This window comes from Miniopterus natalensis, chromosome 14 (genome assembly GCF_054644295.1).
Source record: "Miniopterus natalensis isolate mMinNat1 chromosome 14, mMinNat1.hap1, whole genome shotgun sequence".
Taxonomy (NCBI): domain Eukaryota; kingdom Metazoa; phylum Chordata; class Mammalia; order Chiroptera; family Miniopteridae; genus Miniopterus; species Miniopterus natalensis.
Genome location: NC_142094.1, coordinates 38,464,976 through 38,491,264, shown reverse-complemented (window position 1 = coordinate 38,491,264; position 26,289 = coordinate 38,464,976). Strand labels below are relative to the sequence as shown.

Below are 26,289 nucleotides of genomic sequence, written 5' to 3'. Positions count from 1 at the left end.
TAAGATAGTGTGACAGTGTAAAATATATCTACAAATTCTCTGATGCTCCTCCCTTCAAAAGGTGGAGCCTAATTCCCTTTCCCTTGAATGTAGGCTGTAGTTCATGACTTCCTTATGACATATAGAATGTGGTGGAAGTAGCAGTGTATGACTTCTGAGAATAGATCATAAAAGTTACTGAGGTTACTTTCATGTTCTTCCTCTCTTGCTTGCTCTGGGGGAAATCAGCTGCCATGTCATAAGGAGAGTTCCCTGTGGCAAGAATTGAGGCTCCTGCCAAAAGCCACTTGAGTGAGCTACCTTGGAAGGGGATCCTCCAACCTCACTAAAAGCTTCATATGACTGCAACCACAATCTACATCTTGGCTGTAACCTCATGAGTGACCCTGAGCCAGAACCACACTCAGCTGAGACCCTCCAAAATTCCTGACTCACAGAAACTGAGAGATAATAAATGCTTATTGTTTTGAGGCACTAAATCTTAGGGTAATTTGTTGCACAACAATTGATAACTAGTACAAATAAGTTCTATAATTATCCATATTTGACAGATTAGAAACCAAAGGATAGAAAAGCTAAGTCACTTGCCAAAGATCACACCACTGAAAAATGGCGGAGTCAGGATTCAAACCCAAAGAATCTAACTCCCAAACCTATGCTCTTCACTACAGTTATGCTGCTTTCTTTGCTATCTAATCTGAAACCCCATGAGTTTGAATTTCTGATATCCCAGGCTGCAGATACTCATGGTTTCTGGGAGACTCTCTTCTATTTGAGTTTGTCTCTGGAAGGCTGTCTTTGTTTTTGCCTGCAGCTGTAATCAGGACTGAGCAACATCAGAGGGAGCTGACTCCCTGGAGCACTGTCTTGGCTCCATCTCATGCCATTCCGTTATTCAACAAATATTTATCGAGTGCAAAATTAAATGAGGCAGGGATCTGCCCTTGATTTCCTTACAAGCTAATAAATCATCAGTAAGGTACAGTGCAAATAGGGTCATGATCTGGGTTAACAAATAGGAAGAGCAGCTAAATCAGATGGTACGGGCAAGGTAAAAGTTTCTCAAAAATTTCACTATGATGGAAAAACAATACTAGGGTAACTGTCCAAGCTGGTAACAGAATTTAATAGTCCTAATTGCATCTTTAAACTTAGAGTTTTATAGAGTTTTATAGAGTCCCTATGAGTATACAGTGTATGACAAACAACCATGCCACAGTTATTTACTTATGCATTCTCTTCCCTAAATCCCACTCTGCAAAGAGATTAAAGAAAACATTTTGTCTGCACAACCCTTTCCTCCCCTTCTCCCTACCACATACACACACTGTGCACAGTTGTAAGTGTGCACACCCACACCCAAACCCTACATGATGAGTCAGTCTTCACTATTTCACCACTGAATGTCTGCTGCTCCACTCCCTCCTGACCTCCTTTCTCTGCACTATTATGATGGAAATTCCATAACTCACAAAGACACAGAGATTTTAAAACATTCTCCAAAGGCATTGGTGTACTAATCTGGGTCCTTTCCCAAGACACCAAACACTTAACCCTTCGTAAGGTCTACTTTCTTTATTAGAAAAGTTTCAGTCTGGGACGCAAGACTTGTGACCCAGAAAATCCAGAGATAACCTAATCTTTATACTCTTTGTGTATATTAGATATCAGAGATTGACTGGTAGGTAGATTAGAAACGTACAAAAGTATTTTTGAACTAATACACTGATAATATAGTAAAATGGGGAATCACAAGCAAGTTTGTCTATAACAGGTTAATTCTCAATTGTAAACTCATGAAGAAAGAAAATCCTCACTGTAAACACAGTCTCCAATCACCTTGCAAATAAAGAAAGTTTTACTTCTTTCTTTCCAAAATGTGTACCTTTTATTATCTCTTCTTGCCTTAGTGTACTGACTAGGATCTCCAATTTTGAAGCTAATATAAGTATGAAGAGCACACATCCTTGGTTTGTTCTCAGTCCTAGAGGGAGAATATTCAACGCATTGCTATTTAATATGATGTTAGCTCTAGGTGTCTTACGGATGCCCTTTATTAAACTGAGGATGTTCCCCTGTATTTCTAGTTTGCTGAAGTTTTTATTGAGTTTTACCCAATGCTTTTTCTGCATTTATTGAAATGACTATATGATTTTTCCCCTTTAATAGGTTGGTAAACTATTTTGATTGATTTTCAAGTACTGAAACAATCTAGCAAATTCATAGAACATGTAAAGGAACTACAGTGGCCAAAAATAACTGGGAACACAGCCTAATTTAAAGACTACTACAAAGCTACAATAATCTTGACAGTGTGTTACTGACATAAGGATAGAAATTTAGATGAATAGAATAGAATAGAGTCCCGAAACAGACCCACACATATACACTCAAGTGGCTTTTCATCAAAGGTGCACAGGTAGTTCAATGGGAGAAGGACAATCAATAAATGGTGTTGAATCCAAACAGAAAAAGAACAAACATTAACCCTTCCATCACGTTATACACAATAATTAATTCAAAATGGATTATATACCTAAAGTTAAAATCTAAAACTATAAACCTTCTAGAAGAAAGCAGAAAAAATGTTTATGACCTTGGGATACAGCAAAAATTTTATAGACAAATCATAAATGGCACTAAACCATTATTTAAAAAGGTAAAATGGACTTAATCAAAATTTAAATCTTCTGCTCTTCAAAAAATTTGCATTAAGAAACAAAGACAGGCCACAGATTAGGAGAAAATATTCACAATACATGTACCTGAAGAAGTTCTTGTATCCAAAATATATAAAAAATAACCCTTACAACTCAATAATAAGCAGGTAAAACCCAATTTTTTAAACAGGCAAAAGAAGAGTGTGTTTTTTGAAAACACACTTCACAAAATTATAGTAAATTGTGACAGAGCAACCCAAGTTTCTGTACAAAAAAAATGAACCTCACTCCCTTCCTCACACCACACATAAGAGTTAAAATGGTTCATAGTCTTAAATGTAAAAGCTAAAATTACAAGACTTCCAAAAGAAAACATGGGAGAAAATCTTGACAACCACTGGAGTAAGCCGAAATTTCTTAGAATGAACACAAAAGCACAAACCATATAGGAAAACTAAACCTCATCAAAATGAGAAATATCTGTTCTTCAAAAGGTAAGCCATAGAATGAACAGTAGAAAAATGTTTGTAATGTAAATATTGAACAAAGAATTTTACATCCAGAATATACAAAGAACTCTTAAAACTCAATAATTAAAATGACCCTATTTTCTAAATGGGCAAATGTTTGAATAAGCACTTTACAAATGAAGAAATACAAATGACCTACAAGATCATGAAAAAAAAATGTTTAACATCATTGGTCAGCAGGAATATACCAATTAAAATTACAAAAAGGTAGCACTTCGTTCCCACTAGAATGGCTAAAATTAAAATGACTGGCTATCCCAAAGCTGATAAGAATGCAGAGCAACTGGAATATTGTGGTAAGATTGTAAGACGGCACAGCCACTTTGGTAAATGGTTTGGCAGTTTTTATGAAGTTAAACATACACTTACCATATAACCCAAAAATTCCGCTCGTGGAAGAAAAGTAAAAACACACACCCACAAATACTGACTTGCATGCAAATGTTTATATCAGCTTTATTCATGAAAGCCCAAACTGGAAACAACCCCAAAGTCTATCAACAGATGAATAAACCACCTATGGCATATTCATACAATGGAATACTGCTCAGCAATAAGAGAAATGGTCTCCTGATTACATAACAAACATGGGTGGCTCTCAAAAACATTAGATTGTTTGAAAGAAGCCAGCCATTGATTTGATTCCATTTATTTGATATTCTAGACCTGTGCTGTCCAATACAGCAGGCACTAACTACATGTGGCTACTAAAGTTTAAGTTAAATTTATTTAAATTAAGTAGAATTAAAAATTCAGTTCCTCACCTGTACTAGTCACATTTCTAGAGCTCAACAGTCACATGTGGCTGGTGGCAACTGTATCCGACAGCACAGATATACAGAATATTTCCATAATCACAAAGTTCTATAGGACAGTGCTGTTCTACAACATGCAAAATTAAGCCATGGAGATAGTCAGATCAATGGTTGCAGGGGGACAAGGAGTGGAAAGACTATAAAATGGTACAGGGCACTTTCTGAGAATGACAGAAATGCTCTATATCTTGACTGGGGTGGTGGCCACCCACTATCAGCTTTTCAAGTGGACTATAGTCTACATTTCGATCCCACTTACATCTTTAGCCAGTAACCTCTGAGCAGTGAACAACCTGCTCAACTGTACAATATGATCCTGAAAATTTCAGCTGACCACAAAGCACCAGGATAGTGGAATCAATTGGTCTCAATTTGGATCCCACCCTTCACACTTAATAGACTGACCTTAGACAACTCATTTAACCTTGCTAAGGCATAGTTTCTACATCTGTAAAATGGAGAAACATAATAGTTTCTCATGTAGTCCTCACAATAATCCTATGACATGGTAATCCATAAAAAATAGTACCTTTTATTCTTTTATTTTTTAATTTTTGTTTAAAATATTACAGATGTTCCTTTTTCTCCCCATTGACCCATTTCACCCTGTCCCACCTCCCTCCCCAGTCCGTCTCCACACCACTGGGTTGTGCATATATGCATATAAATCCTTTGGCTAATCTCTCCTCCTCCACCCGCCTGTCCTCCTCCATCCCTCTGAGATTTGTCAGTCTGATCTATACTTCCATGTCATTGAATCTATTCTGTTAATCAGTTTATTAAGTTCTTTAGATTCCACATGTGAGAAAATAGTACCTTTTATTCTTACCATTATAAAACCTCTGCAGAGTAATTATACACAAATTACTTCCTGATACAGGACCATGTCCAATTCTTGTAAATCACCTTCCAGTACAACAATTATAAAGGCTCAGTAAATATTTGCTCACTTATTGCTTTTGATAGAATAGTGTTTGTATGTTAGTCTGTGAAAATTTTCCTTATTTCATCGAGTGCATGCCATTAAATAATTGTTTAAGGTTTACTAGTTTACTGGGAGCTTAGCACATATGCAAGGTATCACATGATTTCACAAGAAAAGAAAGGCAAAATCCCTGTCAACAGGGAAATCATTTGTTATTATAGAGCCAAAAAGAAAAAAACTAAGGAAATGAACTAATATTATAAAACATTGAACTGTATAGTCCAGGGAGTTAGAAAGTGGGGGAAATCATTCAATCGTGTGTATACTAATTGTGCAATAGATAAAAAAATAAAGATAGAGATGGCAGAAACCAGAACAGATTCAAGTCATAATCAACGACTTCCCAGAGAATGTCATAGTCTATAAATGAGGACTCTGCCCTGGGAAGTGAAGCAAGAGAAAAAACAAGAGAGGAAATCTTGGCTGTTTCTTGGACCTGGCATAAAAGCTTGTGAGTTGGCTGGCACTTTGAAGCTACTCTGCCCTCATTAAGCATAATTGCAGCAGAAGCAGTAGAACCATTCTAGGTGCTAGAAAGTTCTCATACCAGTTCAAGGGGAGCCTTGCAATGAAGGGGTGAGAGAAAAGTGGGAAGAGCCCAGAGTGGCTTCCTTGAAGGGCTTGCCTTACCTATCCTATCCATCAGAAATATAACAGGCCTCCTCAAGCAACCAACTGCCACCATTTAGCTAGGGTACCTACAGCTCACATTACAAGCAATTTTTAATTCATTGAGAGTTAGGCAACATCAATACACCTATTCACTAAATGTCTTTTTCAAACTGGTATTTTACAAGTCAGTCCTCAATTAATGTAATTGTCTTTCCAAAGAATTAAAAATGCATGTGATGAAAACTCATTCACTCTGGATGAGCTAAGCATAACAGAACCCACTTTACTACCCTAACACATTCTCACATTACAGTCTCTCAGTAAAATGATCCTGATTTAATCAAAATAAGATATGATTCAGCTCCTGCAAACTCTCCTTCATGGCTGTGCTTCCTGCACTCTCTACCACCTGATATCTAGCCGATATTTCGTCATCAGACCAAGTAAAACCTTTCCAGACTAAATGCTCCAGTTTCATAAAGGTTCCTCCTCAGCCAGGATAGTCTAGTCCTCTGTTCCCTGAACCTGCCTGTTTGCCCCACTTCACTCCTGAGACCCCTCCACCTTCCTTTCTGCATTCTATTCAGGAAGCTTTTCTGACCAGTGACTGCGAGCATTACTCTCAAACTACTGCTACACCAACCATCCAGAATAATCTTAGACAACCTTTAACTGCCCTTGTTCCAAAGTAGGGAGGTGGTAAATACCTGGGACATGTGCCAGAGCCTCATTTCCTTTCTTATTCCCCACAGCTAAGCACTACACACATTGCTAGTAAACACCTAACCTTTCCTTTCAGGAACTTCTCCATGGGAATCCATCTCTGAAAAGATTTTTCAGTAAAAACATTGTACCTGCTCAACTGCTGAAGGCATATATATATATTTCTACCCTGACTAATATCGTTGGTTACTTTCCTGCATTGGGATGACAGCTAAAGAAAAAGCACTTCCGAAATAGTAAAGTTGGATTCACTTTACCCATAACTAAGAAAACATAACTAGGGTACAGCAGCCTCTTCGGTCACTTTACCACCTCTATGCTACATCAAGACCTGAGATCTTCCAAGTAGGGAACCAACTTGAGCACCTCATCTGTATAATCTCATTCAATCTTCATAGCATCTGTGGTGAGGTACACACTGTGATCACAATTTCCAATGTAGAGATAAGAAAACAGGTTTAGATAGATTAAGCAGCTTGCCAAGAATTACTTACCTAGCCACAGGTGAAGCAGATACTCAAACCCAGGCAGATACCTCCCCATAGCAAGCCTTTTCTGTCCTGGCTAATATTCGTCCTCACTGGTTCTTCCCATGAGGCTGAAACTAGTGCTTCTCACATTTACAGCAGCATCAGAATCATGTGGGGAACTTGGGGAAAATACACTAGCTTGAGTGCTAGCCCAGGAGATTATGACTCAGGAAGGGGAGGGGAGATCTTGCATTTTGAATAGGCACTTCTCCCCACCCCAGCCCCCAACCAGGTGATTCCGATACCAGTTGTCTTCATACTAAACAGAGAGATACTCCATTAAACAGGAGACTCTACCCATCAGGGGGAGAGGCTTTTGTAAATAGCATTTATTGCCTCATTACCCATGATCCAACAGGGCTTTAAAAAAAGTGGAAAGGAGTAGTTGAATGGGTACCAGCTGTAATTTGGGATGATGAAAATGTTCTGGAGATGGATGATGGTGATGGCTGCACAATCATATGAATGTACTTAATGCCACTGAACCATACACTTAAAAATGGTTAAAATGGTAAATGTCCTGTTATGTATACTTCACCACACACAAAAAAAGTCAGGATGCTAACCTCTTAGCTGCCTTGGGGAAGGTGTCTCCTGCTGATCTAGAAAGAGGTGAGGTTTAGTCCTAAGGGATCCCTTGAGAAAAGGATGACTGCGAGGCACAAGGTGAAGCCAAGTTGGCCCTCATGTGGCCCCTCTTCAACTTCAGGCTGGCTTTGTGAGAGTTCCCAGCACACTTAAGCATGCCTCATCCCCTGCCTGCCCATTTGTCCCTGACATACTCATGGGTGTCCAAGGACATGGCAGAGAGGGAAGAGAAGTGCCCAAGGGAAAAGAGCCTTCTTCAGGGCTCCAGTACCAGCTCCACCCTGGACTTTCAGCAAGTCACCTATGTCCCTCGGGGTCACGTGGCCCATTCCTTCTCACCTTTTGGATTTCAGCTCAAATGTCATCTCCTCAGAAAGGCTTTGCCTGCTCTACAGCAGCCACTCCTCCCCTCCTACCCATCACTTTCTGTAATATTACCCTGCCTGATTGTCTTCTGAGAATTTACCACCCCTGGAAATGATATTTATTATTTATTTGTAAACTAGTTACTTGTTGGCCTCCCTAGACTAGAACCAGAACTCTGAGAACTGGGAATGTGCTGGTTTTGTTCACTGCCATCTTCCCAAGGCCTCACTGGAGACATAGTAGGAACTCAATAAATGTTTATAGATTAAATAAATGAGTAAGCCTCATTCATTCCACTGTGTCTAATCAGCTCTTTCTACCTCCCAAAGCGATTTTAATAAAAGGTCAAATGAGATCAGGTGTGCCAAGGTGTTTTGTAAAAGGAAAGACTCCACACAAGTGGGGTTATGGTTCGTGAGGGCAGTACAGGAAGCCCCAAAGGCATCGAGGGGCCTCTTTTGTGACCTTGGTGTGGTCCCTCCTCACTTCTCCACTACTCCTAGGCAGAGACTTGTCTGGAATCCAAAATGATAATGCTCCACCCTGCAGACCATCCAAACAGAATGCAACCAAATTATTTAGGACAAGGTAAGGCCCCTCAGTGAGTTTTCTCGATAATGGGGTTCAAATAACAAGATGATACGTAGAAAGTCAGGGATCTGCCAGGAAGGCAAACCTAGAAAAGAATCACAAAGACGATCCCTGCCCAGGTCTGCTGGGTTAACAAGCACGAATTCTGCCTGTTTACTCCAGGTCTGGGCTCAGTCCCAGAGAAAGAGAGGGAGAGAGAGAGAGAGGTGATAGACTGTCACAGTGGAGTAGAGGAGACACTAAATTGAAAACTCAAAGTCAGTGAGGTGAATCTGACCTGGGGGGAGTCAGAGAAGGCATTCTGGAGTGATTGACAACTAAACTGAATTTAAAGTACAGAAGAAAGAAGGCTGGGCAAAAATGAGCAGCCCATGGTAAGGCACAGAATAGAAATGCCGGCCATGTTTAGGGAGGGCTGAGTAGTGAAAGCGTTGGGTATTTATTGCTGGAGTATCTGGAGTGCCAAGAGATGTCAAGGGTGGGTACAGAAAGGGGGAAAGGGGGCTGAGAGATGTACCTGGAAAAGTGGGTATCAGCCACTCTAGAGCATGCACAGATGAGGGCTATGTTTCACACTCATGCCCATGGAGCAGTGTGAAGAGGAGGGCCAGCCTAGATTTCCTGGGAGTAGGAAAAGGTGAAAGAAAAAGATGACCCAGTCTTCACTGTGCTATAAAAAGGGACGACTTCAGCTGGGAGGGGCTCGGCTTGGGGAACTGGAGAGAAATACCCAGGGAAAAAAATTTCCCAGTCAGACTTGTCACACATGCTGGAGGGCTGTGTATGTCATTGGTAGGGGATTGCCTGTGAAATCTGCATTCAGCAGTCTGGCCCTGGGATGGTGCAGCTTCCTAACAGCCTGGCAGAGTATGTAGCCGCTGAGTCAGTGCTAAACAGAAGGAAGAGGAGAGAGAAGAAACGGTGTCACTCCTTACATTTTAGTCCAAAGTGGAACCTCCTCTGAGCCCTGAGTAAAGGCAACAGAAATGGAGAAAAGGCAAATTAGGGCCCTGGTGTTTTTGCATAAAATACTTATACCCCAAATTTGCTCATGAGACAATGTATGATTTTAAGCATCAAAGGCAGGAAAACCAGAGAGAGAAAAAGAGAGAGATGGGATAAAGCAGGTACGAAAGAGGGCTCCCCTTCCTTTCATTTTCCAGCCGTCCTTATTCTGGAGCTGCCTCAAATCCCATGCACTCCAGAGAAAAGGGAACAACGTATGGTTTCTCACAGGGAGCTATATTTTCAGGTGCTCCCAAGTGAGAAATTTAAACTTTATATATTAATTTTGATGATATTTGTAAAAAGAAAAATGTTATCAAACCCAACCCACTCCTCCCCAAATCAATCAGCCTGGACCTGGGGATCTAGGTGAAAGTTCCCAACTCATTAGCATACACTCGGTTTTTTCCCTTTCTCCCCACTACTTCCAGCTCCTCCAGCTTAATGGCCCTGAACTAATAACAGTGATTATTTCTAAAAAAGAAAGTAGAATCGGACAGGAATTAATAGGGGCTTTCACTTTATTTATAGTGTTTACATTCTTTATAATCAAGAATGTATTGATGTATTACTAGTGTAATTAAAAAGGAATAAAAAAAGGGACATCTGTAATATTTTAAACAATAATAAAATTAAAAAAAAAAAAAAAAAAAAGGAATAAAACATAGTCCTGGCTGGGTTAGGACTATTAGTTGCAGCAGCATCCTGTACACCAAAAGGTTGCAGGTTCTATTCCCAGTCAGGGCACATACCTAGGTTGTGGGTTCGATCCCCAGTCGGGGCATGTTCAGGAGGCAATTGATCAGTTTCTCTCTCACATCGATGTTTCTCTCCCCCACTCCTCTCTAAAATCAATAAAGCATATCCTCGGGTAAGGATTAAAAATTAATAAAATAGATAATGTAATTTTTTAAAACCTGAAATTATTACATGAGATGTTTTCATCCTGTAGAACTTTGCTTTAATGAGTTAAAGAGCTGGGGAAGGCAGTGGAACTAGTCCCACTTGGGCAAGGGTTTGTTTATCCTTCTTATCTCAAGTTAGAGCCAACAATGCTAATGATTCTGAATAGCACTGGCCACTCCTTGGCTATCCCATCCCCTCCCACCCACAGCCTCAACTATCACCTCTCAGTGCATGACTCCCAAATGCCTCTTTCCAGACACAGCCTCTCCCACAAGCTACAGGCCTGACTTTCCAACTTCCTGTTGAGTGGAGCCAACACCCCATGCACAAAAACAGACTACTGTCCTCCCTCCTCTCCCTAATTCAATTCTTCCATCTAACTTCCTCCTTCCTATTAACTGGAACCTCCATTTTTTCCAGGAACCCAGAAAGGAAACTTCCTAGTCATCTCCAACCCTCTTTATCCATACATCCACCCAGTTAGTTGTCATATACTGATGGTTTTTCTAAAAACTTCTTCCCAACTGTTAACTCCCTTTTGTTGCCACTGATACCGCCCCAGTTCTGATCCTTTCCATCCGTCACCTAGACTAGTGGAATCTTACTGCTCTGATCCACCTGCTAGATGCCTGACTTCCCATTTGGTGAAGGCCCAACATTCCAGCCTGTTGAGGTCATTTTGAGCCTCCATTCCATCACCTATTGTATTAGCTATCCTCCCGACTTTGAGCAATCTGAAAATTTGGGAAATAAGGCTTTATGTCTTCATCCAAGTATCTAATAAAAATGTCAATGGGGGATGAGCCAAAGACAAGCCTCTGGACTACAGATTGCTTTTCAAGGGAACACAGAGCTTATCACTGGAGGAAAGAAAGTAACTTAGAGAGAAAATCAGTGTCAGATGCTTTTCATATGCCATCTAATTTATACCTTACAACAATTTCTCGTACAAAGTATTGTTATCCTAATTTTAGACATTCTAAAACTGAAGTTGAGAATGGTTAGGTAACTTGTGACAAGACTCACAGCTATTTTTATTTGAAACCATGTCTGTTGATTCCAGAGTCCATGGTTTTTCCACCACACCATTGGAACCTTCCCTGGATTGTGACCTTCTGGAAGATACAATGCACACCTCTTAGCTTGAATTGAGGGTCTCCCACATTCTAGCTTGAAACCTACCTTTGTAACAGTAGAGACTATACCATGTGTCAACCACAGTAATAATGTTTTACATGCCTTATTTCATTTAATCCTCACCACAAACCTATGACGTAAGTACTATAATTATGTCCATTTCCTGATTCTGAGTGATGCATACTGAGATTAAAAATAGTTTCATCTGTAAATAAAAGATTATCTCAAAATAAATTTTAAAAAAATAGTTTAATAAAGGTTACCCAGCTAGTAAACAACAAAGCTGGATTTCAAACCAGGGCCTGCCTGACTAAAGAGATATTTAGGAGGCAGAATGGACAGGAAATTCTGCTCACACAGTCAACCAATGTGTATTCATTGAGCACCTTTGTCACAGGCTCAACACTGTGCTGTGGCTAAAGATAACAGAAGTGAATACCAACAAAAGTCCCTGCCCTGGCTTCATGGAGCATATGTTTTATTGAGAAAGACAGACAGGCATTAAAATGGAAGGTAGCATCCTGACTCAGTGGTTGAGCATCAACCTATGAACCAGGAGGTCACGGTTCAATTCTCAGTCAAGGCACATGCCCAGGTTGCGGGCTCAATCTCCAGTAGGGGGAGTGCAGGAGGCAGCTGATCAATGACTCTCATCACTAATGTTTCTCTCTCTCCTTCTCCCTTCCTCTCTCTGAAATCAATAAAAAACATATTTTTTTTAAAAAAAGAAGAAGAAGGTAGCAGGGTGTGGGGAGTACTAGGAAGGAAAAAGCCCCCAGTGCTAAGAAACCATGGATTCAGTGGGGGTAACCTCAGAGAGCTAAGGTTTCTGGTCTTGGCAAGATGGTTGATAAATATTCTTTTCATTGAAATGGGGAACATGGAAGAAATAGGTTTGGGAAATGACTGAGTTTAACTGGAGACACTAGTTTGGGGGAGATATCACATGGGCAGCTAGATATGCAGGTTGGAGCTCAGCAGTAAGGAGTAGGCTGCAGGAAGGTCAGGAATCAAAGATGTAAAAGTGAAACTCAACTTGTAAAGATGGATGCCAAAACTCTAAAGAACCCCAATATGTATGTGGGGTGAACGAGGAAACAGAGGGCCTCAAAGGAGACCCTGCCTATCTGGCCAACTAATGTTCTCCTGTGAACAAGCTTTCTAAGGATTGCTTCACCTCCTCCCAAGCAGAAACACCTTCCCATCGTTTAAATCAAGCCTCACCCTGCCTTAGTCAAGCCATTGCTCTGCACCAGAAAACTCCAGCCCAGAGCTCCTTCTCCTGGATTCAAGCCATATAACAGCTGGCCCAGAACTCAGATGTTTCTTGGTAAGGACAGTGAAAAATCTCAGGTATTTGTATGTTTTTGAATGGGAGAACATATTTACTACATATTTACTGATACATCTGATAAGGGCTTAATATCCAAAAATTATAAAGAACTTATAAAACAACACCAAAACCACAATCAAATTAAAAAATGGGTAAAGAACCTAAATAGACACTGCTCCAAAAGGGAATTACAGATGGCCAATAGACATATGAAAAGATGCTCAACTAATCATCAGAGAAATGCAAGTTAAAACCACAATGAAATATCACCTCATACCTGTCAGAATGGCCATCATCAATAAATCAACAAAGAAATGTTGGAGAGGTTGTGGAGAAAAGTGAACCCTTGTGCACTGTTGGTGGGAATACAGATTTGTGCAGCCAGTGTAAAAAGCAGTATGGAGTTACCTCAAAAAATTAAAAATGGAACAGCCTTATGACCCAGTGATTCTACTTCTGGGAATTTATCCAAAGAAACCCAAAACACTAATTCAAAAGAATATATGCACCCATATGTTCATTTCAGCATTATTTACAATAGCCAAGATTTGGAAGTAGCCCAACTATTCATCAGTAGATGAGCGGATAAAACAACATGGAATACTACTCGGCTATAAAAAAAGAAAAATTTACCCTCTGTGATAGCATGAATGGACCTGGGGAGCATTATGCTAAGTGAAATAAGCCAGTCAGAGAAAGACAAGTACTATATGATTTCACTCATATATGGAATCTTTTGAATAAACTGAATTAACAAGCAAAATAGAGACAGACTCACAGAGAGCAGCTGACAGTTGAGGGGTGGTGGCTGGGGGATGGAGGGATTGAGCAAAAAAGAGAAAGAACTGATGGACATGAACAAGAGTACGGTGACTGTGGGGGGGAAGGGTGGAGGTAGAAGAGGGTATGAGGGGATAAATGGTGATTAAAAAAAAGAGAAAGAGAGCATATTAAAGACTTTGAAGAAATCTTTCTGAAAAGAAAAAAAGAAAGAAAGAAAACCTCAGGTATTTGTGCCCTGTCCCTAACTGGGCTGAAAGATCTTTAATGGCAAATCTGGGTTATAAAATTAGAAATGCAGTTAACATCCTCTCGACAGAACCAACCACCAGAACTCAATTTCAAAGAGCCTAATAAAGCAATAAATCATTAGCAGAGCATTTGTGTGAACTAGTTACTCCAAATGAACCTTAATGCCTTCCTCAATACAACAGCAACCAATGTCCTGGGCGTTCTCCCAAGTTTTTCCCGGAGCCTCTGCAATGAATAGAGCCGGTCACAAGGTGAGCATTCACTGCCTCTCCTTATGCATTCTAGACTACTCTCTGGAATGTGCTGCCTCAGTCCCAGCAGCCCTTGTTTCCAGAATTCAAGCTGAAAAGAAATATCTTCAGAAAGGATAAAACAAGGATAAAATGTTTTACTAGAGAAAACGCCAAGTAGCTGCAAAAGAAGCCTCTTTCCCATGAGTCATATTTGACAAAATATTGTCAAATTTTACAACTTATAAATGATTCCTCATTCATGATGTTTGATCCTACCCTTCCATAAGTGAATAAATGTATGAAATATTGAGAAAGGGGGAGAGTGAATAACATCCTATTTCACAAATTGCAGAAGTTTTTAGGTTGCCACCTGCATCATTATCTAGCTCCGTTAAATGCAGGTGAGCAGCAGCCGTGGGGATCTTGCTCACCAGCCAGCATAGTGACTGATATGTAGGAGTGACTCAAAAGGACTGTTAAATGTATGAGTACTGAATGGATGAGAAAAGAAGACTCAGAAAACACAAAATCGTAGGAAAAAAACAGGAAAATGGAATGAGGGACAGCATGTAAGCAGTAAGAGTCTGAAGAAAGCTAAAGTGAAGAGACAACCAACCACCTCCTTATATCTTAGGCTCAGATTCTCCTCAAATTCTCCACAAAGACACCCACACAGTAGCTAAATCTTTGGGTCAGTTTCTCAGTCATATAGGCTCTGGTTAAATGAAATCTTAAAGTATTTGCCATTTAATATTTTTAAGTCTTGTAGCTGCTTTCTCTCTTCCTTTCTATATGCCTTTAAAACACTTTTTGTTTTAACTTTTCACCTAAACTAAGACTTGACATTGAATCTGATCACTACCAGATTCTAAGGTAAAGATGTAGCCCAAGCTTTGGCTTTCAGGTCTGCTGCCCTATTTAACATCCCATCACTCTGGAAAAAGAGATCCACATTCAGTGTCTGGAGTCCTCAAGGATGGTTGGTGCCTAACCCTCTAATAGTAGAGTTCCAATCCTATCTTATGCAAAGAACAAAAATATGAAAGTGCCCCAGTTTAAAAAAAAAAAAAAAGGGCATTCCATTTTCATCTCACAGGAAGAGCAAACTTAGAGGCTACCCTTGATTAACACTAAAACTTTTTCCAAGAGCACAATCCTCAATTAATCAATCTATGGTGGGCACTTTATTCTCCTTACTCTCTCCCACATAAACAGTGTCTTCAGCTCCTCACTACATCTGAAGCTGCCCTTGTCACTCTCAAGAAAGTACAAAAGGTCTCCTAAAATTAAATCTAGGCATAGTCAGAAACAGCAAGCTAATTTTCATACAAGCCTTTGAGGACCACAGCTAAAATAAAGCTAATTTTTAAAAAATCCAAAGTAAAATCTAAAGGAACTCTAGATTAATCTCTATTTTAGAGATATAATCATTAACAAAATGATAAACTGCCACAACAAGATTGCAAACATGCTTTAATAATACGAAATTTGTTAACACATCAGTAGGTCAAATGTGAAAAAAGCATGCAATCATCTCAAAGATTATTTTTTGGTATTTGATAAAATTCAACTCCCTTAAAAGATTTTTAAATCTATGAATATAAAACTACTTCCTCAAAGTGATTTAAACTATTTTAAGTCATCATACTTACTAATAAATAAGGAAAGCATTTCCATTAAATTCAGGAATAAAATAAAAAGGTCTATTATCCTCTTTCTTGGTTATTACTGTCCAGGAATTTCTGATTTAAAAGAGAAGTAATCATTATTTGTGGACAATACAATTCTCTACCTAGAAAGTGCAGGAGAATCAGCTAAAACACTAAGTGGATTAAATTAGAAATAAAACATTTTTAAAAAATGACTAAGAACTATATGATTAATTTGAACACTACCACAAAATTTAACTGAGAGCTATAAAAACATTTGAGTAAATTAAGAAATAAACTACTATGGAAAGACTAAAATCTGTACACATATTAATTCTACCTGATATTATACATAAGATATATTATAATCCCAACCAGAATTACAATGGAATTTTGAGATTTTGACAAAATCTCTCAAAATTTAATTTGCAAAAATAAGCAAGGAAAAATAATATTAGAATAATTATAATGAGAGAGAACTTGCTCTATGTGATATTAATATATATTATAAGGCTAACACAACTAAAGCAGTGTGGTACTCATTCAACAATTAACAGATAAATATCTTAGGCTCAAAACTGACTTTATACAGAATGAGGTTAGGAATCATCTAAGCTTATCCAATAAATATATAATTTAAGGAAATTATATGAGGAACATAAATATACATATGAGAGAATAAACATACTATTAAGGAATATTAAGTATTTAGAAAACAAGTTAGGTCTTCAACTCATAATATGTACAAAAAAAACAGATTCCAAAGGAAAAGTTGAATGTAACTAAAAGTCTAAAAAGCTAAAAAATAAAAGTAATCACAAAAAGGAATCAAAGATTATAAATTTAAAGGCCATGGAAGTAATCATCAGGGAGGACATTGATCTGTCTGTCAAATGGACATTGGATTTTTCTGTATATTAAAAACACGATAAAGATTTCAAAAATACGATATTTCATTAATGCTTATATATAGTATCCCATAGTAGGAATAAATCAATCTACTTAACTATGATTAACAAAGTTAAGTGAAGAAGCACGTTATAAAACATGTAAGCATGATCTCAATTTGGGGAAAAACAAAGAAACAAACAAAAATTCTAGAAAACCATGAACCAAATGTTAGTAATTACAATAGGTGATAGAATTGTGGGTGGCTTAGGACTTTTTCTATATTGTGCTTTTCTCTATTTCCCAAATTATACAAAGTTAACTTGTATTATTTTGTAATCAGGAAAAAGTGCTAGTTGAAAGAAATTGCAAAAATGACAAAGATAGGGAAAGGCTTGCAAAAAAAATATGATAAAGGTATGTTACAGTCTTAATTCATTAAGGAAATCTCTAAAAGACAAATGGACAAAGAACACATTTAAATAACCAAGAGAAAGCACTTTAATATATGTATATAGTAATGTTTTTCACTTCTAGTAATCAGAAATGCAGTCAGACTCTGAAATACAATTTTTTGCTTATAAAACTGGCAAAAACGAAAAATCAAAACAAGATACTACAAAAGTGGTATCCCTCACTACATACCACTGGAAAGACCAGTGTAGTACATCATTAGTAGAAGTACAAATTGGTATGACCTTTTTGGAGAGCATTTGGGATTGGGAGCCTTTAAAAAAACCTAGTAATTCCACTTCTAGGACTCTATGCTAAAGAAAGAATTAGAGATCTGGACAATCGAGAGTTATTTTAAGTAGAAAATCATCGGGGAATCAACAACCAAGCATCCAAGCATATGGGAAAGGGTAACCCCTCCATTAAAGTAAGAACCAGGCACTGAAATCAGTTTAGAAACAGCTATTGGCATGTGAACATCTTAATGAGGACTGTTAAGTAAAGAATTCAAGATCCACAATTGTGTATTATGTATCTACAGTATGATCTCAATTTTGTTTGAAGCAAACAAAATTCCCAGTTCTGCCACTCCCTAGCTAGGTGGCTTTGGTAAAAGCCTTGAGTCTCTCAGGAGACCAGTTCCTTCAACTTTAAAATCAAGAGGGCCAAACTTGGATCCCCTCATTTCTAGCCCTCAATTTAATTACCGGATGTTATAGCATACAATAAAAGAGTAATAAACGGATCATAAACAAGTTCATGTCTGCATTAATAATGAAAGGGTAGAATTTTAGTTGTTAAAATTGTTTTGGAATTAAAGATTCTTTTTTCTTTTGAACCAGTATCTCCTAAATAGTGCATATTTTATCGCTGGCTGCTCAGTGATAATTCGTTAGAAATACGCAGCATGGCTAGGAATAATCATGCTCTCTTATCCTCTGTAACTAATTTGATCTGGGCTTGCCTGCCTGAGTCTGGAGCACACTTCACCTGTTGACAGCTATCCCATGACTTGGCTGGCATTGGTGGGGCCTGGCCTTTTCTCAGTCAGCACAGGGCAATCAAAAACGGAGATCCAGGCAATGTCAAGAGATCACCTGCATGGCTGTCTGACTGCTATGTTGCACTGATGGTGCAGGGAAGTCACTTGTTAAGGGTCCTTTTTACAAATTTATATCATTTCTATGCATATAGCTGAAGAAGTTCTTGCCTTCCTCTCTTACGTTTATTTAATTGGGCATATTCCTTCCACAAACTGCCTTAATCGTTACCAATCCCTCCCACTGCGAATTTTAAAACCATGCCAGAGGCATAATGAAAAAAACACACCAAAAAATAAAAACCTCAGGCAAAGTAAACCAGGCTGAGTTAGAAACTAATTAGCCTGAATAGCAGAGAAGTGAATCTGCATGGCTCACCCCAGTAGTTAACATAACTGCAGACCAAGTGAGGCTCATGCACTGCCTTGTTATCCAAATTCATTCTGCCTTTGGGGAGAAAAAAGGAATACAATTTCATGCCAAGATACTTAACTTCTGTGAATTTTATCCACCTCTCCGAGATTGACAAACCAGGCTATTAGAGAGTGCTTCAGTTCTTCCAGACAAACATTTCAAAGGTGAAAATATGTTCATCAATGAAATCTGAGTTCGTGTTATTAATAATAACAAATGCATTGAAACTTTCTTTAGAAATGACAGTAACTTGAATCAACGCCAGTGATATCCAAATTAAACTGTGTTATATGATACTTTAATCCCAGATGTGTATAGTATGTACTTGGTCACATGTGTTTTTCCCAATGATTTTTTTTCCATTCCCTGGATTTTCCATAGTCAGTGATATTATATAGCTTAAACCTAAAATGAAGTCATCAAAACAGAGTCTCTCCTTGCTTCTGCCTCTTCCTTAATTCTGAATACAGCAGCCTCACCATTTTATTATTACAATGTAGCTGTTCCTACAAAGCCATAAAAATACATAAATGATCTCCAGGTTTCGTTATAGCTCTGGATTTGTGTGTACACATCAGCCTCTCTGAAAATCTTCCAGTATTTTTATAAATGGAGCACATTTCACTGGGGCTACCACATAGCAGATCACTCCACAGAGCCAGCAGCAATACCAAATCACCACTAAGTAGATAATGGCACTGTTTGACCAATAACCCTGTCAAACTTAGCCACTCTGTTTACGTTTATGTTTTGTTTTGTATTATTTTCTTAAGCACAAAGGGTAGAAGGGAAAGGGTTCAAAAGCATTAAGTCTGATTTCTAGACCAAATGTCTTAGAGAAAGAGCGGGGAGAAGACTGGAGTTTCACTCTGCTCCTCCATCCCAGCCCCCACAGCTGGCAGACAAGGGATGAAAAAAGAAAAATCCTATAAATCCTGAAAGCAGAAGGGACCCTACGTTCTGGCAGAAGGCAGTGAGACCTCAGGGAAGCCTTATGGGTAAAAGCTGATGTACCCATGAGAAGCAGCCCTGTGTCACTGCCCCTGAAGTCACCTGTGGTCGAGGACAACGGGCATTTCAGTGTCACCAGGCAAAGAGAGGAATAATGGGAGTAAGACCCCCCAGCTGCAGCATCACCAAAGAGCAGAACCCTGTGAAGAGAAGAGGCTAGATTCCATTGAGAGACTCAGTAATTATAAAAATGATTATAAGAGCTAATATTTGTTGAATTCTTACTGTACATCAGGCACTGTTCTAAGCCCTTTACATGAATTATCTCATATTAGGTAGATACTACTATTACCCCTTCCATTAGGTAGATGAGGAAGTTTAGGCCCCAGTAGGCCAAGTATTTTGCACAAGATCACACAGAGTATATATAAGTAGTGGAGCCAGGATGCAAACAAATCTAAGCAACTGGGCTCCAGATTCCAAATTTATAAAATGCAATTACAGAAAATACAGAGTTATATTTCCAAGTCTTTGGGCTATAGTTGTTATACATATAGTGCCTTGACTTTGGGTTTAGTTTTTCTCAAACTCCTCTTTTGGCCTCTCTAGCATTAGAACCTCTTTCATGCAAAATCTAAGGCAGAACCTCAATATATAAAATAAGAGTAGGGCTGCTCGGTAGAAGCAGGGTGAAAGGTTGAGGTCCTCATCTCCCACTATCTCCCTCATGCAGTAGAGGCCCCAAACCCTCCTGGAACACAATTTGAAAACCACTGGTCCAAACCAATATCACTCTGAATTATGTGCTTGAGAGACAAAAGAAACACAACTAGAAAACCAACAACAGCCAGCTAAACCAAAGGAAAAAGGAAAAAATACACCACCCCCCAATAGCAGTCAGAAGTACACCTCACAATCTGGGCCTTGACATGAACCATCTCAAGTCTGAGCATATGAGGGGCCAGAGGAGGTGGAATTCAGGGCTGGAGCAGAGAGTCAGGAATGAGGCAAATCCAATAAACAGGCAGAGGTGGGAAGTAGAGCCAACAGGGCACCAGGGCCAGCGGTCTGTGGTGAGGGAGGGAGGCTGCTGCAGGAACAGAGGTGGGAGCGTGAGAGGGAGGCCAGCATAGGAACTGCTGCTCCAAGCCAGCATCCTTGGGCTTTGAGCTGTCCACACATATTATATGAAATAGAAATAGCAAAAACTTACAAAATACTTCAATAATCTTTTTTTTGGGGGGGGGTAGGGGGAGGAGATGTATCACCTTCCTTCTTGTGGACACAAATATTGCTTTTTCCTTACATAGAGGAACATACCAGTTGGTGTCATAATGTCAGACTTAACAGACAGAAATGCCTGCCATTGGGAGTAGTGTGGGAAACAGCTGAGAGTGCCAAACTGCTGGGATTCACATCATAGCTCTACCCTGTACTAGCTATGTAACCTGGGCAAGTTACTTAACCTCCTGGTGCCTCAGTTCCTCTTCTGTGATATGCAGATAATAAAATCTCAGAAGGCTGTGTGAGGATAACGGCTTAATACATATAAAGTGCTTAGAACAATACCTAGCAAAGTTCACACGAAACGCTGCCGACTATTGTTCTCTTATTTTGCTCGCTTCCATTTTGCTCCTGACCTTCTTTTTTCTCTTCTGCACTGTATTAGTTTCCTATTGCTGCTGTGACAAATTGCCACAAACTCAGTGGTTTAAACCACACAAATGTTATCTTACAGTTCTGGAGGTCAGAAGTCTAAAAGGAGTTGGCAGGGCTGCATTCCTTCTGGAGGCTCTAAGGAAGAATTTGTTTTGTTGCCTTTTCCAGCCTCTAGAAGTGGCCTACATTCCTTGGCTCATGACCCCTTCCTCACATTACCCTTACCTCCTATTAGGAACTCTGATTCTCTTGCCTCCCTTTTATAAAGGAACCTATTGAATAAAATGGGCCCACTCAGATAATCCAGGATAACCTCATCTCAAAATCTTTCAAATCACATCTGCAAAGTCCCCTTTGTCACATAAAGTAGGATACTTATAGGTTCTGGGAATTAAGATTTGGATACCATTGGCACTATTCAACCTACCACACATGCCTCTCCAAAGCTTAAAATTGCAGACTGCCAAGATTTAGGTAGGCCAGAGGGAAAAACCAACAATATTCGTAGCTAACTTTGGGGGCACTGACTATGTACCTGGCACTATGCAAAGTGCTACAGGTGAATTATCTTACTTAGGTCTCATAGCAACTGCCTAAAATTACTACTTTACAGAAAGGTTAATTGCTTGCCTTAGATCACACAGCTAGTAGGTGGTAAAGCCTACATAAACCCAGGTAAATTTGATCCTAGAGCCCTTGTATGTGACCAATAGTGCCTTGTCCCTACACCTTAAGCCATTATAACTGGGGGGCAGCATGATCATTAGTGGTCTTAGAGGCTGGGCCACAAGAGATACACATGCTCCCTGGATACAGAGAGATGGGGGTCCTGCAGAGCGCATACTAAAAGGTCCATATTGATGGTTAAGTATTCAGAACATTTTCTTATATTCAAAGGAGAAACCTTGGGGCTACTCAAGAATTTCTTCAAATGTAGGTTTGGACCAAAAAGCCTTGAAGGGGCCACTTAGGCCTGCCACTACTTGGGGAGGGAAAATGAAAAGTCCATTGCTGACTCTAGCTCAGCCTGCAGTTCCAGTCAACCTCCCAAAAGAAGAGATGAACTGACAGTCTCTTCTAAAGAGGAGAGTCAGATTGATCCAAATCCTCTGAAACCATACCAGGAAGTCTTAGAACTCTGGTGGGCCACCAGAATGGCCCTATCCATAATTCAACAGTCAGTACACACCAAAACCAAGCCATCCCTGCCTTCTACCCTCCAACAATTATGAGCATACAAACCCCCTATGTGCCATAAGTCTTAACAAGGGCCCAGTGGTTTTACCAATGCCCACAATGAGTGGCCTCTTACCTACCAGTTCTTATACAGCAAATGGCTCAAAACCAAGTGTGATTGGCACAAGGTGGAAAGGAGCAAGCTAAACAATTGCTAAGCATGCCTATTTATTGTGGTTTAACTATCCATAGCATTTCAAAACCTCAACTGCTAAACAATTTAGCCATAGTTCTATCTGAGACTTTCTAATTAGCTGAGTTAAAGCTATTTGGTTTCACCCAGACAAAAAAGGGTCAGCCACTTGTTTTGGGTGATGAGCCCAGAGGCCAATGTACAGTGGTCAAGGGAATGAACTCTGGAGCCAGCCTGTTCTGACTGAATCCTGGCCCTGGCACTTCCTTGCTGTGACTTCATACAAGTTAGTTAACCTTTTAGTTCCTTAGTTTTCCCATCTCCATACTTCCTTTGTCCAAAATCAGAAGTTTTTTGGCTTTGTAACCATAAGACATATGCTATTTGTTATAAAACACTGTAGATGAGATCCACAGCAAACATGCCCATCCAGTACTTCTGAAACAAAAATGTATAAACAGTTCTCACCAGGTAAGAAAAATAGCTTTAAATTTAAATGTAAATGGCCATGGGGCTTAAGACTACCACACTGGATAGCACAGCTATAAAGGGTGGGGTTCCAATTTGGTCCATGAAAATTCATTTAAGCCATTACACAGATGAATTAAAGTGATAATAAAAACAAGCCTGAAACATGCACACTGGGAGCAGAGAGGACCACACGACGCTGAAGAGTGTTCCTTTCTAGGCCCCATGGCTGGCTCATGGCAAAGTATATCTCTGATATCTTTGTCTTTCTCTACTCCCCACTCCCATCTCCAACACTCTTCTAGGAAGCATATAACTAGGCTGTATGCCTCCCTAAGCCCTTATCAATACCTCCCAGCCCTTCTACAGGGGTACCATGCCCCCCAATCACCGTCTTCCTTCTCCCCCGCCAAATCCCCATTTGATCAATACCAGGATCTCAATCAAATGTCGGGAGGAAAGCAACTTGATCAAACAAATTCACACTCTAAGCTGTTACTTTCTCTGGCTTTTTCTCTGCTTCTCCTTCTGAACCCAGCTCTAAATTGTTCTGTTCCCCTGGACCCCTTCCTTCCTCAAGCAGACGTAGCCCAGGCAGAGAGAAGGAGCCCCCAAACTAAGCAGTTGTTGTCCTATATCAGCTGCTTGCCAGCCAGGTGTGTGGATTGCCAACATACACATGTGCAGAGCAGCCTCTTTCTGTGCAAATACCTCCTCTCACCCAGGTATGGGAAACATTCCCTGCTCTCTGCTTTAGAAAACATCATGCACAATTCTTTTCAATATTCCTTTATTCATTTAGAAGTTTGTAGGTAGCAAATTGCACATTGAATGAATTTTTTAAAGTATACGGCAAAAGCCCAGAGAAGACTAATTAACAACAGTTGCAAACAGAAAAAGAAAACCAACCATCTTCACTGGAATCTAGCTTCACCACAACCCACTTGAGCATAGAATTTTTAATGACACAGGTCAACCTTGAAGCACATCCAAGGAGCTTATGTTACTAGAAAGACTGGAAGAACATCCCTCCAGCTCAAGCTCACCTTTTCCTTGGTCCCAAGGCATGGACCAAAGACGATGATTATGCATGGCTGCTGGGTATATGGAAAATTTCCCCTGTGGGACTGTAAGTGGAGGACAATGAGAATGGTAAATATTATGCTTTTCTTTAAATCCTTTTGATTACATTATCTTCACCAAAGTAGAGATTTCTGTTGAAGAACCAAAGTCTTAACATTTAATACCAGCTCATAATTATTTCTAGAGGGCCTTCTAGGTGTAAGCACGGTGCCAAGAAAGCCACAGTTAATGCCTTTGGTAGGGGAAAAATGAGACGTCTACACAAATAACTCTCCAAGGCGGCAGAGAGGAGAAAGGCTGGGAAGGTAAAATGCTGCAGGAATCAGAGCAGGGGAAGGCTGACTCTTTGGGGTTGGGGTATCAGGGAAGGCCTCACCGCAGCAATAACTCACTTTGAAGACTGGTTAGGACTGAGGGTGGTGAAATGGGGCAGGAAGGAGACTTGGGAAAAGAAAAGGATGTTCTAGGTGACAGCATCACCAGGCATTCTTCGGAAAGCATTTGCAAAGACGTGGCTGCACACAGCACCGAGACAGCCCACCTCCTCTCCTGCAGCGGCCACTGGGATCCCTGCGCCGGTGTCTACAGTCACCGGCACGCACCTCCCGAGACAGGCTCTCAGGCATCCTCCCGGTGGGGCGCGCACTCCGGGCCTAAGCCGGGCCCATTCCGCGGCAGCGGCCCCACCCTGTCCCTGCCAGAGGCTCCTACCAGACACCCAAGAAAACCCCTCATCTTGCAGAGCTCTAAATGACCTACCGGCAACTTCTGCATCACGCAATTAAAGTTACGAACCCTGCGCAAATAAAACTTTTCGACGAAGTGCGTCCTACGTAACGTCTATTCAGGGAGCTCCCTATTGAAAATGCCCCTGATAAATCTTTAAACGACTCTTTCTTTCACTGAATAATTAGTTGAGTCAGTTGAATCGAGTGTCTCATGTCTTATAAAGAGCAGGCGAGGGGGGCTAATGAACGCACCCCGTGCGTCTGCCACCACGGAGGCCGTCTAGCTGTAGGTTACTCGCGGTCTCGGCATTAGGGCACCTGAAGAAGAAAGACGAGGCCACACTCGTCGCTACCAGGTCGGGGGAGCCCACGTCCAGCGCTGTGTTTTCTAGGACGCGACGCAGATCAGTCTCTCCAGGAGCAATCTCCAGGGCGCTTCCCTGGCTGGCTTACGCTTCCCTTCTTTGCACCGGCCACCTCCACACGGCGCGCCGCGAAGTGGGGACCTGAGGCAGCCATCCGCGGGAGCGCGGGCACTGGGGGGTCCTCCCGCCCCCGTAGGAACGGCCTGCGCGGCCTCGGGGCGCGCCCGCCTCGGTTCCCGCGGGCCCGGGGTCAGGGCTGGGGTCGCGGCTCACACTTCCGCCAGGTGCGCGCCGCCGGCCGACCTCCTGCGCCAGACACACGAAGCCCCCTCGCCCCTCCGCTCGCCTCAGGAACGGAGCTCCACGGTCGTTTCCTCACCTTTCCTCGTCTTGCCGGTCGCGCCGGAGTCTCCGAGTGCGGCGCCCCTCAGGGACTCGCCTGTCGCTAGCGGCGTCGGGTGTCCCCGCTACTGTGTGTCAGCGGCCGAGCGGCTGCCAGGAGCGCGCGAGAACCAGGCAAGTGCCCGCCCGGGAGGCAGAGCCCGCGCGCGCGGCCGCCTCCGCTCCCGCCCCGCGAGCCCGCCGGGGTCCGCGGTCCCCGCCGCCTGCGCCTCCGCCGCCCGTCCGGTCCCGTCCCGCCCCGTCCCGCGCTCCCGCGTGCGCCCCCGCCCCCGCCGCTCCTCGCCCCGCGCCCGCCGAGCTCTGCCCGCTGCCCGGACGGCGGCGCAGGCGGCAGCGGGGCCCCCGCCCTGGGCCGGGCTTTCCCAGAACTCGCCGCCCCGGGTGAGAGGCCGCGAGCGCTGCTGCGGGCAGGAGGGCGGCCGGGGGAGCGGCCTGAGGCGGACCCGCCCCCGGCCTCGGGCCTCGCGGAGGAGGCGGGTGCGAGGGGCGGGCCGGCCGCCCCCCCACCTGGCAGCCGGCTGCGCGACCCCCACCGGCCGGCCCCCGAGGCCCTCGCTGCGCAGGCCGGGCGGGCGCGGGCGGAGCGCCGCCTGGTCGCCTGGCGCCTGAGGGCGGGAGCTCGTGCACCGCGGGCCGAGGGCGCTTCGTCTCACACCTACCCCGGGGCCCGTCCCTGCTGGACTGGCGGGGAAACAGGCTCCGGGCCGTAAAGGTACTGGCCCAGGGTTACCCTAGTAAATAAGTGGCAGCGCCAAGTCTGCGGTCGGCTCGGCC

At 41.7% G+C, this 26,289-nt stretch overlaps 1 protein-coding gene and 1 long non-coding RNA gene across 2 annotated transcripts in view; one reads left to right on the top strand and one right to left on the bottom strand.

Moving 5' to 3' along the window:
- PLCE1 (phospholipase C epsilon 1) overlaps window positions 1-25,652 on the bottom strand; it is a 247,106-nt gene extending 221,454 nt beyond the window's left edge. Inside the window, exon 1 of the mRNA XM_087824459.1 lies at window positions 25,493-25,652. The gene's annotated coding sequence lies outside the window, so the exon portion shown is untranslated. The remainder of the gene's footprint in view (window positions 1-25,492) is intronic.
- The window catches only part of LOC148091552 (uncharacterized), a 36,505-nt gene continuing 34,247 nt past the window's right edge, over window positions 24,032-26,289 (top strand). Inside the window, exon 1 of the long non-coding RNA XR_015715640.1 lies at window positions 24,032-24,089. This is a non-coding gene — a long non-coding RNA (uncharacterized LOC148091552). The remainder of the gene's footprint in view (window positions 24,090-26,289) is intronic.